The 12,192-nt window shown below is 54.6% G+C and overlaps 2 protein-coding genes across 5 annotated transcripts in view; one reads left to right on the top strand and one right to left on the bottom strand.

Annotated features, from left to right (window-relative positions):
* KDM4B (lysine demethylase 4B) overlaps window positions 1-12,192 on the top strand; it is a 184,016-nt gene that overhangs the window by 36,322 nt on the left and 135,502 nt on the right. The gene's annotated exons all lie outside the window — the stretch shown is intronic.
* Window positions 1-12,192, bottom strand: part of MYDGF (myeloid derived growth factor) — a 408,533-nt gene that overhangs the window by 356,310 nt on the left and 40,031 nt on the right. The gene's annotated exons all lie outside the window — the stretch shown is intronic.

The following is a 12,192-nucleotide window of genomic DNA, read 5'->3' as shown; positions in this document are numbered from 1 at the left end:
CCCACACAGGCTCCGTATATGCCTGAGTCTGTGTTTGGGCTTCCTCATCTCTCCACAGCAGGTCTGCCCCTGGGTTGTTGGCCACGGTCAGATGCTCAGCCATGTGAGAATACTCTGTCTCCTGCCTGGGCACATCTGGCTCCCCTCTGCGTCCTGTTTGGTATTACTTTTTAGGGTTTGTGCATTTTTCTGTGTTCTTTGGTACACAAATGCTTCTTTGAAGTTAATACGTGGCAGTAATGCTGGCACTGGGGATGGCTAGGGGTGGTGGATGGCCTGTGTCCTAGAGGGCGGGTGTGCTGGCAGAGACTTGGGGATGAGGTTAAGGATTCTCCTAAGTCCTTTTCTTCTGGGGGAAAGAGACTCATGGAAACCCCTTCAGTGCAACGGTCTCGCCATTTCCACACGCCAGCCCCTGGCACTTTCCACCATTCACGTGCCCGGCTCCCACAGTCCCACCCTTGCCCTGCCACAGGCCCTTGCTCCCTCCTTACCCGACCTGGAGTTCATGGCCCACAGTGGGCCTGTTCTCATCGCCCATCCTGCCAGCTCCTTGGCCCTTCTCAGCCCTTGCTGCCCCCTGTTCTCATCCACCTCTACCCACGATCCGGAGATGGATTGTCACAGGCCCACGGGTCCAGGCCCACCCCAGCCCGGCAGCTTCCTAGAGCAGTGCCTCAGCCGGGCATGTTGCCCAGGGGCGCTCGGCAGTGTCTGGAAACAGCCGGTCCCTGTGACCCGGTGTGCACATGTGCTGCCATGTGCATTTCACATCCCCAGTTTCATGTAGTTGAGGATGCTTGGCTGTGAGATCTGCCACGGCTCTCTGCTCCCTGGGAGTCCCCTTCTCACGTCACCCTGCGCGATGAGCGTGAGAAGTCACCCGCAGAGGGTCAGGAAGGTGGTTATATTTTAGTGGCCACAGGTGGGCAGTGCCCCTGGGTGTTGAGCAGAGGCCACCCCTGCTCCCCTCTGGAAGACACTCCCTTCTGTCCAGGCAGCCCTCAGATTACAGCCCTCAGTCTGACCCCAGAGACATGCAAATGGAGGACAGACGTAGGGCTTTGGTGCCGGAACCAGGAGCGTCCCGGGCAAAGTGAGACAAGCTGGTCACCCCCTGCACATTCCGCCACTTCCCCCAGGTTTTAGTCTCCCACCCCCTGGAACTGGTAACCCTTCTAGAGGTACCCGTGCAGCGTCTTCCTTTTCTGCGCGCTCCGTGTGTGCTGGCCTGTCCTGCGGCCGTCACCTGGCAGATAGCTGCTGGGGGTCCTGTCCGGACCCAGGGATCCAGCACAAAGCTTGGAGACGTGTCTGTGCAGCCCACCCTGTGGCTGTGTGTGGAGTTGGTGGTGGACTTCTGTCGCCCCATGACATCTGAGGCTACAGGAGCGGCCTGTAGAGAGGTGTTGGTGGCCAGGTGGGACAAGCATGGAGAACACAGATGCCCGGGGCAGCTGGCAAGAGGGGTCAGGTGCTTTTGAAAGAAGAGATGTTACCAAACTGTCCTTCCCAGTGGTGCTGCCAGGCCGCTGGGGCATAGATCAGTGTGGGCACTTGTTCCTCCATGGCCTCTGTGACCTGCTGTGTCATTGGACTTGCTGGTCTGTGGCTGAGCGAGCCTCCTAAGTGACAGGATGGTGACAGCTACCACTTAGGGTACCTCATTGAGCTTCCCGAAGACCCCATGAGGAGAGCATTAACATGGAGAGCCCCCTTTACACACGAGGAAACTGAGGCCCAGAGATGTGGGGCCTCGCCCTCCTCTGGACCTCATGGTGGGTGGTGGGGCTCACCTTCCTTTGTATGCATGTGGATATCCAGTTGTCCCAGCACTGTTTGTTGAAACACCTTTTCTTTCTGCATTCAGTGGTCTTGGGACAAGGCCTTGGGTGCCTGTGCTGTGTACCATATCCCCACCTGGGACCTCCCTCCAAGAGTGATCTTAGAGGTTGCAGGGCCACGGGGGGAAGGTCCCCACCATTCTCCAGCAGCCGCCTTGCCACACAGCTGGGAGGGATGTGGGGTAGAGAGCCCCCCTTGGTGCTGGCCCTGGGGGTCGAAGTGGTACAGGGGCAGGGGTGGCCCCTGCAGTCACCGCGTCCTCCTCTGGTGGAGGCGAGTGGTGATGCTGGGTCACAAGAGGTGGCTTCTCATCCCAGTGGTCTCGCGCTGCACTCCGGGGCCTCCATCACCCGATCTGGGGGCTGTGGGGGTCCTGGGAGAGGGCTTGTGGTAGGGGACAGTTTTTGATGTTCTCTTAGTGAAGGACAGAGAAGAAGAATGGGGGGCTGGCGGTGGGGGCAGGGAGCCAGGATGGTGCTGGTCCCACCTCCCTTCCTTCCATCCCTGCTGCAGGCCTGCCCTCTTCATGCCTGGCTCCCCGCAGCCTCTCCCTGTCCCCGTCTGTCCCGCCACTACTGGAACCCCACCCCACCTCTGGGTAGTGTGCACTCCATCCTCAGAGAGGAACCCTCATCCCCTGGACTTGATCCTGCTGTCTCCCCGGAGCCCGCGGCCGTTCTGCTGCTCCTCCCACCCCTTCTCGCTGTCCTTCCCGGCAGTCCAGGCCTGTCCACCGCGTCTTTCTGACTCGTGCTGCCACATCATCTGCCCCGGCTGGGGTTTTAGCTCCCCGGGGACTGGAAATGCATTGGTTAAGATATGGTGAGTTAGGCCGGGCACAGTGGCTTATGCCTGTAATCCCAGCATTCTGGGAGGCCGAGGCAGGTGGACCACCTGAGGTCAGTAGTTCAAGACCAGCCTGGCAAACATGATGAAACCCCATTTGTACTAAAAATACAAGAATTAGCTGGGCATGGTGGCACACACCTGTAATCCCAGCTACTTGGGAGGCTGAGGCAGGAGAATTGCTTGAACCTGGGAATTGGAGGCTGCAGTGACCCGAGATTGTGCCATTGCACTCCAGCCTGGGCAACAGAGCGAAACTCCATCTCAAAAAAAAAGAAAAAAGATATGGCGAGTTAAGAAGTTAAGAGAGGCCGGGCGCGGTGGCTCACACCTGTAATCCCAGCACTTTGGGAGGCTGAGGCGGGTGGATCACGAGGTCAGGAGATCGAGACCATCCTGGCTAACACAGTGAAACCTCGTCTCTACTGAAGAATACAAAAAAGTAGCCGGGCGAGGTGGCGGGCGCCTGTAGTCCCAGCTACTCGGGAGGCTGAGGCAGGAGAATAGTGTGAACCCGGCAGGCGGAGGTTGCAGTGAGCTGAGATTGTGCCACTGCACTCCAGCCTGGGCGACAGAGCAAGACTCCGTCTCAGCTTCCATGTTCTACTCTGTGAAGTGGGAGTGACAGCAGTGCCTTTCCCATGGGGCTGCTGGGAAGTGACTCAACCAGGAGCACCAGCGAGGGGACACCAGAGCGGGCCCCAACCACCTCCTGGCAGAAGCATGGGGCTCACGAGGCGGGGCGGGGGTGGTGGGGACCAGGCGCAGACCTGGGCAGGGACCTGGGCAGAACAGGGAAGTGGAACCTTCTAGAAGGGCCTTGGAGGAGGGCCCTACCCACACCACCCCTCGTGAGCAGCCCCCTGCCAATGTCCATCTCCCAGTTGAGAGTTGGGAAAAGCAGAGTTCTCTCAGGACTGGAATATGAATGGCAGCTCTTAGCCAGGCTCTGCCATATTGGAGAGGGTTCCAGAAGGTCCCGCAAGCCCGCTGGCTCCTCTGTCATTCTTGGCATGGTTTTGATCTCTCTTCTCCCTTGCTTCATTGCTGTGATGTCAAGCATCTCTTACCGTGACTGTTGACTCCTTTTGTATCTTCTTTGGAGAAATGTTTGTTCCATCCTTTGCCCGTGTTTTCTGTTAGGTTGTTTGTCTTTTGTTAAGTTGCAAGAGTTGTTGACATATTCCGGATGCAAGTTCCTTATTAGATAATGACTTGCAAATATTTTCTCCTGTTTTGTACATTGTCTTTTCATTTTTCTGGTTTTTTTGTTTTTTTTGTTTTTTTTTTTTTCGAGACAGAGTATTGTTCCATCTCCTAGGCTGGAGTACAGTGGCACAAACATAGCTCACTACAGTCTCCAACTCCCAGGCTCAAGCGATCCTCCCTCAGCCACCTGAGTAGCTGGGACTACAGGTGTGCATCACAATGCCTGGCTAATTTTTTTCTTCTTTATTTTTTGTAGAGATGGCATCTTGCTGTGTTACCTAGTCTGGTCTTGAACTCCTGTGCTCATGTGATCCTCCCACCTCGGCCTCCCCAAAGTGCTGGGATTATAGACATGAGCTGCCATGCCCAGCCAAGTCTTTTCACTTTCTTGAGGCCTTTGCAAACAATTTTTCTTTTTCCACATGCACTTTTGGTGTTATAGCCTGATCCAAAGCCACGAAGGTTTATTCCCATGGTTTTCCTAAGAGTTGGATAGTTCTGGGTGGGGTATACCAGCTCACATCTATACGCCCAGTGCTTTGGAAGGCTGGGTTGGGAGGATTGTTTGAGGCCAGGAGTTTGAGACGAGTGTGAGCAACATAGCAAGACACTGTTGGTACAAAAAGTTTTAAAAAGAGTTTTGTAGTTTGGGCACTTACATTTAGATCTATGACCTATTTGGAGTCAGTATAAATATATGGTGTGAGGTAGGGGTCCACCTTCATTTTTTTGTGTGTGAATATCCAGCTGTCCCAGCAATATTTGTTGAAAAAACTGTTCTTTATGCATTGAGTGGTCTTTGCACTGTTTTTGAAAATCACCTGACTTTAAGTATATGGGTTTATTTCTGGACTCTCAGCTTTCTCCCATTTATCTAATGTCTGTCCTTATACCAGTACCATGCTGTCTTGACTACTGTAGGTTCATCACTGTGAATTATTTTATGTCTAGTCTTGAGTGCAGACATTAAGGAAAAATAATGTGGTTTTTACATTAACATATAGGGACCCAGATTAGCTGATGAGACTACAGCCTTCTTAGTTGGGATCCGGAAAACCCTGGCTGTTCCCTGCCTCCTTTTTCCTTCTTTTTCTTTCTTTCTTTTTTTTTTCTTTTTGAGACAGAGTCTCACTCTGTTGCGCAGACTGGAGTGCAGTGGCGTGATCACGGCTCCCTACAACCTCTGCCTTCTGGGTTCAAGCGATTCTCCTGCTTCAGCCTCCCGAGTAACTGGGACTACAGGCACGTACCACCACACCTGGCTAATTTTTTTTAAAAATATTTTTAGTAGAGATGGGGTTTCACCATATTGGCCAGGCTGGTATCGAACTCCTGACCTCATGATCTGCCCACCTGGGCCTTCCAAAGTGCTAGGATTACAGGTGTGAGCCACCATGCCTGGCCCCTGCCTCCTTTTTTTTTTTTTTTTTTTTTTTTTAAAGACAGAGTTTCACTGTGTTGCCCAGGCTGGAGGGCAGTGGCGTGATCTCAGCTCACTGCAGCCTCTGCCTCCCAGATTCAAGCAATTCTCCTGCCTCAGCCTCCCAAGTAGCTGGGACTACAGGTGGGTGCCACCACACTCTGCTAATTTTTGTACTTTTAGTAGAGATGAGGTTTTGCCATGTTGGTGAGGCTGGTCTCAAACTCCTGACATCAAGTGATCTGCTCACCTTGGCCTCCCAGAGTGTGGGATTCCAGGTGTGAGCCACTGTGCCCAGCCTATTCCCTGCTTCCTTTATTGAGCCATGCCACCTTCCTCAGTTGGATTTGGGTATCAGTAAGGATATGAAGGTTTTGGTGACATACTTGTAAATAAGAGGCTGTTTCCCTAGGATGCAGAGGTTGATGACAAATGTCAGCTTTTCAGTTCTTTCACTCAAGAAAGATGTGCAGCTTGAATTCAGCAGGTTTGGTCTTCAGTGGGGCCTGAAAGTGGGTGGGATGTGGTGGTGCCCCTCGGTTTTCTGATCATCTTGGCTCTTTTATGGCCTGACTCTCCTCTTCCAGTGACAGCCTGCTATGCTGTGAGCTTCAGAGGACAGAGGTCCAGGTGGTTGTTTGGTTTAGTTTTTTTAACTTTTTATTTTGAAATAATTTTAGACTCACTGAACTGTTGCAAAGATAGCACAGAGCGTTCCTGTGTACCTTTCACTCAGCCCCTAATGTGAGCATCTTACATAACCACAGAACGCTCAGAAATCAGCCAATTCCACAGTACCATGCAATTCACTCAACTGGAGATTTTTTTTTTTTTGAGTCAGAGCCTTGCTCTGTCACCCAGGCTGGAGTGCAGTGGTGCAATCTTGGCTCACTGCAACCACTGCCTGCCAGGTTCAAGCGATTCTCCTGCCCCAGCCACCCGAGTAGCTGAGATTGCAGGTGCCCGCCACCACGCCCAGCTAACTTTTGTATTTTTAGCAGACACGGGGTTTCACCATGTTGGCCAGGCTGGTCTCGAACTCTGACCTCAGTTGCTCTGCCTGCCTTGGCCTCCCAGAGTTCTGGGATTACCGATGTGAGCCACTGCACCTGGCCTCAACTATAGATTCTATTAGATTCCCACTAGTTGTCCCACCAACATCCCTTTCCTGGTCCAGGACATCATCCAGGACCCCACTCACCATTTAATCTCAGAGGCTCTTCCGGGCATGCCAAGCCTCCATCTTGCCTTGACTTTCACGACCTTGGCACTTCCAGAGAGCACCAGGCAGATGTTTTGTAGAAGGAGCTTCTTCCCTTGGCTTTCAGGCGTTTTCTCGTGGTTAGCCTGGGGCTCTGGCCATTTTGGAAGCAGACTGCAGGGGCTGAGGTTGCTGCTTCCCTGTGCAGCGCAGCAGGAGGTGCGTGTGGCCGATGTGGCTGATGCCGCTCAGCCGGTGATGTCGACTGTGGCCGCCTGGCTGAGGCATCGGCCCAGTTCCTCCACTGCAGAGTTACTCCTTTTCCCTTTGGGACTTTGAGCCTGTGAACATGTCCTGTGCCTTCAACTTCTGCCCGCCAGTTTTTGCACCTCTTTCCTGCAGGGATTATTCCCGGGGTGTTGGAATGGTGATTTTATGTTACTTGTATTCCTTTGAGACTTACGAAGGAGAATTCTTCTGTGGAGGAGAGCTGTCCCTCTTCCCCCATTTATCAATTGCGTTTTATTTATTTGTATATTTTTGAGACAGAGTCTCACTCTTTTGCCCCGGCTGGAATGCAGTGGCACAATCTTGGCTCACTGCAAGCTCCGCCTCCTTGGTTCAAGCAATTTTCCTGCCTCAGCCTCCCGAGTAGTTGGGATTACAGGCGCCCGCCACCACACCTGGCTAATTTTTGTATTTTTAGTAGAGACAACGTTTCACCATGTTGTGCAGGCTGGTTTCAAACTCCTGACCGCAAGTGACCCACCTGCCTCGGCCTCCCGAAGTGCTGGGATTACAGACATGAGCCACTGCGCCCTTGATTGCACTTTAAATGTTCTCTCCGGAAAGCCATCTGTGTGTTTGTTTTATCCTGTGGGTTGTAACATGATGCTGTGATTCATCTTGGTGCTCAGGTAGGTGGTCCTCATTTTGGCCATCGGGAGCCCTTCGCGTGTCCTTTCTGCCCGCTCCCATCCTGTCAAGCCTTCCCTCCCTCTCTGGTCCTGCAGGGCGATCTGAGCTCATCTTGTATGTTCTGCCCCAGCCCTGGAATTGACCACCTGTCCTGCATGGCGCCCTGGTTCCTCATAGTGGAGAATTGAGATTTACAGACCGTGGCCTGGGTGCTGACCGTGCTTGATGCTGTTGGGGCATCATTGCTTCAGGTTTTCTCTGCCAACAGGGCTTGGAAGTAGGAATGCTAACCCATGTGTATATGCGCATCTGTATGTCTCTCACAGTGTCTTTTCCAAAGCTGCTGAGTTCATACTCATAGGGTGCTAGAGCGTTCATGTCGTGGGCCTGTCTGAGGCTTTGGGTGGCCACCCCCAACCTGTAAGGGGTACGCAGAGCCCCTGGAGAAAGGAGGACCTTCCTGTGGGGCTAAAGACTTGGGTGGGAGGCAGGAAATGACATGTCCCTTTTGAAGGCCACTTGGGACTTGTGGCCGTGGGAGAGGCAGGCAGAGCCGGGCACTGGGCCATCCTGGGTCAGGTAACCTCGCTAGGCGGGCAGGTGAGAGGATGGATCCCTTCCTTCCGGTTCAGAGATTCCTGTTTTTGGACCCGTGCCCAGCCCCAGGATAAGAGGTGGGCAGTGTGGTCTGGTGCAGGCCCAGCCTTCTGAACCCACCTGAGGGTCAGCCCTGGAGGCTCTGGTGACTGGCAGCCTCATGGCCAAGAGCACCTCCTTTTGGGGGGTTCTTGGGGGGCCAAGTTCTGTGGTCCCCAGGCCTCTGTGCTGTGGTGCCGCTGTCTCCTCCCTGATTCCCGCCTGTGGTCTCTCCTTTCGCCCCACCTGTGGGTCTTGGCAGAGGGGCTCCCTCAGCACCTGTGCCTTCAGAATCAGCACGTGTGGGGCAGCGGCTGTTACGTTATCAGCAGCTCATGCCTTTTGGGGGCATTGGTGTCCGATGCCTGGGGCTGTCACTGCAGGCTTCTGTCATGCTGCGGTGGGCTCCCCTTGCCAATTCTATTCCTAGTGCCCAGGTCTGCCCAGAAGCCGCAGCAAGGTCGACGGGCTGGGCCCATGGCAGGACGCGGTCAAACCTCAACCACCTGGGTCTTCCCCTCCCGGCAATTAATAGAACTTAGTTTTTGGAGCAGTTTGAGATTTACAGAGAATTTGGGCAAGTGGGAGTGAGAGTTCCCGTCTCTCCCTGCCACTCCCCGCCCGTTTTCCTCATGGTAACATCCTGCCTATCGTGGTGCATTTGTCTCGATTAACACTTTGTTAGTGACACTTCACACTTCATTCGGATTGCCTCTGCTTTTCCCTAATGGACTTTTTTTTCTGTCCCAGCCCCCCGCAACCCTGACCTCCCAACTGGGATCCCTCGTGGCCTGTAGCCGTCCCAGGATCCCTCGTGGCCTGTGGCTGTCTCCTCAGGCTCCTCTGGGCTGGGACCGCTCCCCACACGTTCCCTTAGTTTTGTGCCTGGACAGTGTTGAGGGGAGTTGGCCAGGCAGATGGTAGGGCGCCCCTCGATTGGGGCGTGTCTGGCGTTTTGCTCAGGCTCGCACGGGGTGGAGGCTGTTGGGAGGACCTCAAAGGTAAGGGCTCTTCTCGTCACATTCTGGCAAGTGTTAGGACACGGGCCATCAGCAGGACTGGGTTAGAGCCGTGTGGCTGTTGCTGCTGCCCTGACGGCCTGGCTGCAGGGGTTCATCATCCTCCCCCCGGGACGCTGTCCCCTGACTTTCCATTCGTGCACTGATGGAAGGAAGTCACTGCATAGCCCATGCGTCAGGAATGGGGAGCTGCCTGGGCCCCAACCCCTTGTCCTCCCTCCTTGGGGGGCAGTGGAGGTGGGCTAGCCTGGCGTGTCATCCATTGCGGATGGGGGCCAGGGTGGACACAAGCCTAGGCTCAGGCTGTGCCTTGAGAACTGGGGCCCGGCCTCAGCCCCAGAGCTCCAGCCTCCCAGCTTGGAGTGGGCACTTTTCGGGCCCCGGAGAGGGAGGGCAGGACCTGTGGTCTTGGCAGCACCGGGCTGAGGTCTGTCCAGCTGAGAGCCTCCGGGTCTGGTGGACTCCCTGCCTTCTTGATCAAGTGCTGAGAGTGGGGGTGGCACATTGCGCAGCGGGGGAGAGAGCTGTGCAAAGAGACAGTTACGTGTGGAGGGGAGACCCAGGATCCCGTGGGGACCTGGTGGTAGCCAGGAGCAGCAGTCACAGGGGAGAGGCCTGGGTGGCCCCTAGGAGTGGACAGGCGCTTGCCTCCCCTGAAGTCAGGGAGGTGTCCTTTGCTGCTGTGACAAGTGGCCGCAGACACAGTGGCTGAAAGCAGCACCTGGTCATTCTCTCCCATGCCGGGAGGAGGAAAGTCTGACATGGGCCTCCCTGGGCTAAAACCATGGTGTGGGCAGGGCTGTTCCTTCTTGAGGCTCCCGGAGAGAGTCCATTCCTTTCCTTTCCCAGTGTCTAGAGGCGTCCACATCCCTCGGCTTGGGGCCCTTCCTCCCGCTTCACAGCCACAGCGCAGCCTCTTCCAGGCCCTGACTCTCACCCTCTGGCCTCTTCCCACGAGGAGGCTGTGAGGACATTCGGCCCCCGGATCATCCCATCTCAAGATGCCTAAGTCAGTCCCATCCGCAAAGCCCCTGGTGCCATGGAAGGGGAAATAGTCCCAGGGGTCTGGGGGTGAGGACAGGGACGTCTTTGGGACCATTATTCTGCTGCCCACAGCTGCGTGGAGGGATTCCTGAGTGCGCAGGTCCTCTTCAGCTGGTGACAGTGTCAGGGGTCGGCCTGGGCAGGTGGGAGAGGTCGTGAAGCCCTTTGCAGGGCACTTGGCCGCTCATCTGGCGCGGGGAAGAGGCACAGCCTGCGGCCCGGTGCTCTAGGGCCTGCTGTTCCCTTCCTACCCAGGGCAGGGCCTGTGGGAAGATACGGAAGTCGGGTGAATGAGCCGTGCCCAGTGATTTTAAAAAGCAGATTAAAATAACACAGCAAATGTCAGAGCTCATTGCGTGCTGTAGGGCGTTTGTGAAACTCGCATTGTTTATTTTTTTGAGACAGGGCCTCGTTCCGTCGCCCAGGCAGCAGCCTTGAATCCTGGGCTCAGGTGATCCTCCTGAGGAGCTGCGGCCACACCTGCTACCACACCTGGCTCAGTTTTAAAGTTTTTGTAGAGACAGAGTCTCACTATGTTGGTCAGGCTGTTGAGACTCCTGGCCTCAAGTGATCCTTCCTCATCGTCCTCCCAAAGTGCTGGCATTACAGGTGTGAGCCACCGCACCACTTGGTGTTGTTTAAAAGTCCTGGTGAGTTGTAAAAAGTGTACAGCTTCGGGAGGCCGAGGCAGGTGGATCACAAGGTTAGGAGTTTGAGACTAGCCTGGCCAGCATGGTGAAACCCCGTCTCCACTAAAAATACAAAAAATTGGCCAGGCGTGATGGCGCACACCTGTAGTCCCAGTTACTTGGAAGGCTGAGGCAGGAGAATTGCTTGAACCCAGGAGGCAGAGGTTGCAGTGAGCCGAGATCGCGCCACTGCTCTCCAGCCTGGATGACAGCAAGACTCCATATTAAAAAAAAAAAAAAAAAAAGAAAGAAAAGATACAATAAAACCAGGGCCCCAGGGAGCGAGCTTCTCTGCCCTGGAGGTTGGGCCCACCGAGGGGACCTTAGAGTTGCTTCTGAAGTGAGAGTTGGCATTAGCTGAGCAGAAGGAAGCAGAGGGCAGCCTGAGTTGAGAGCCAGCACCGGTGGAGCTCAGAGACGAGGGCTCGCAGGCCTGGGCACCCACCGAGCCCCAGGTGTGCCAAGTCCAGTGGGAGCTGCAAGTCAGATTGTGAAAGTCCTTTTTATTTTTTCCTAGACGTAGTCTTGCTCTGTCACCCAGGCTGGAGTGCAATGGCGTGATCTCAGCTCACTGCAACCTCTACCTCCCAGGTTCAAGTGATTCTCAAGCCTTAGCGTCCCCAGTAGATCTCAGCTCACTGCAACCTCTACCTCCCAGGTTCAAGTGATTCTCAAGCCTTAGGGTCCCGAGTAGATCTCAGCTCACTGCAACCTCTACCTCCCAGGTTTAAGTGATTCTCAAGCCTTAGTGTCCTGAGTAGCTGGGACTACAGGTGCACATCACACCCGGCTAATTTTTGTATTTGTAGTAGAGACGGGGTTTCACCCTGTTGACCAGGCTGGTCTTGAACTCCTGACCTCAGCTAATCTGCCTGCCTTGGCCTCCCAAAGTGCTGGGATTACAGATGTCAGCCACCGCGCCCCGCCATGAAAGTCTTGATATTGGCCGGAGTGGTGGCTTATGCCTGTAACCCCAGTACTTTGGGAACCCAAGGCAGGAGAATCATTTGAGGCCAGGAGCTCGAGACCAGCCTGGACACGATAGTGAGACCCTGTCTCTTAAAAAAGTCTTGGTGTCACATCCAAAGTTTGGAGTTCCGTTCTGCATTCATCCTACAAGTGTCTGAGCGTCTGTGTCCAGGACTAAGTTTGACGCCTGGGCTGTGCCTTGGCCCTTGTGAGGTCGCAGCCCCTGCCTCCCTCTCTCCCTGTGCTCTGCCTCTTGGTGTTGGGGGGTGGGGAAAAAACTGGGTGCATTTTCTGCACTTTTCCCCTTGTAGGAAGCAAAACTTGAAAATCTCTCAGTAGTTGTCTGCATCTTAAGGCTTCCAGAAGCTTCTTTGGTTTCATTTGACTGTTCACGGA

This window comes from Macaca thibetana, chromosome 19, assembly GCF_024542745.1.
Source record: "Macaca thibetana thibetana isolate TM-01 chromosome 19, ASM2454274v1, whole genome shotgun sequence".
Taxonomy (NCBI): domain Eukaryota; kingdom Metazoa; phylum Chordata; class Mammalia; order Primates; family Cercopithecidae; genus Macaca; species Macaca thibetana.
Note: the sequence above shows the minus strand (reverse complement) of the source record. Positions and strands in the feature narration are given on the sequence as shown.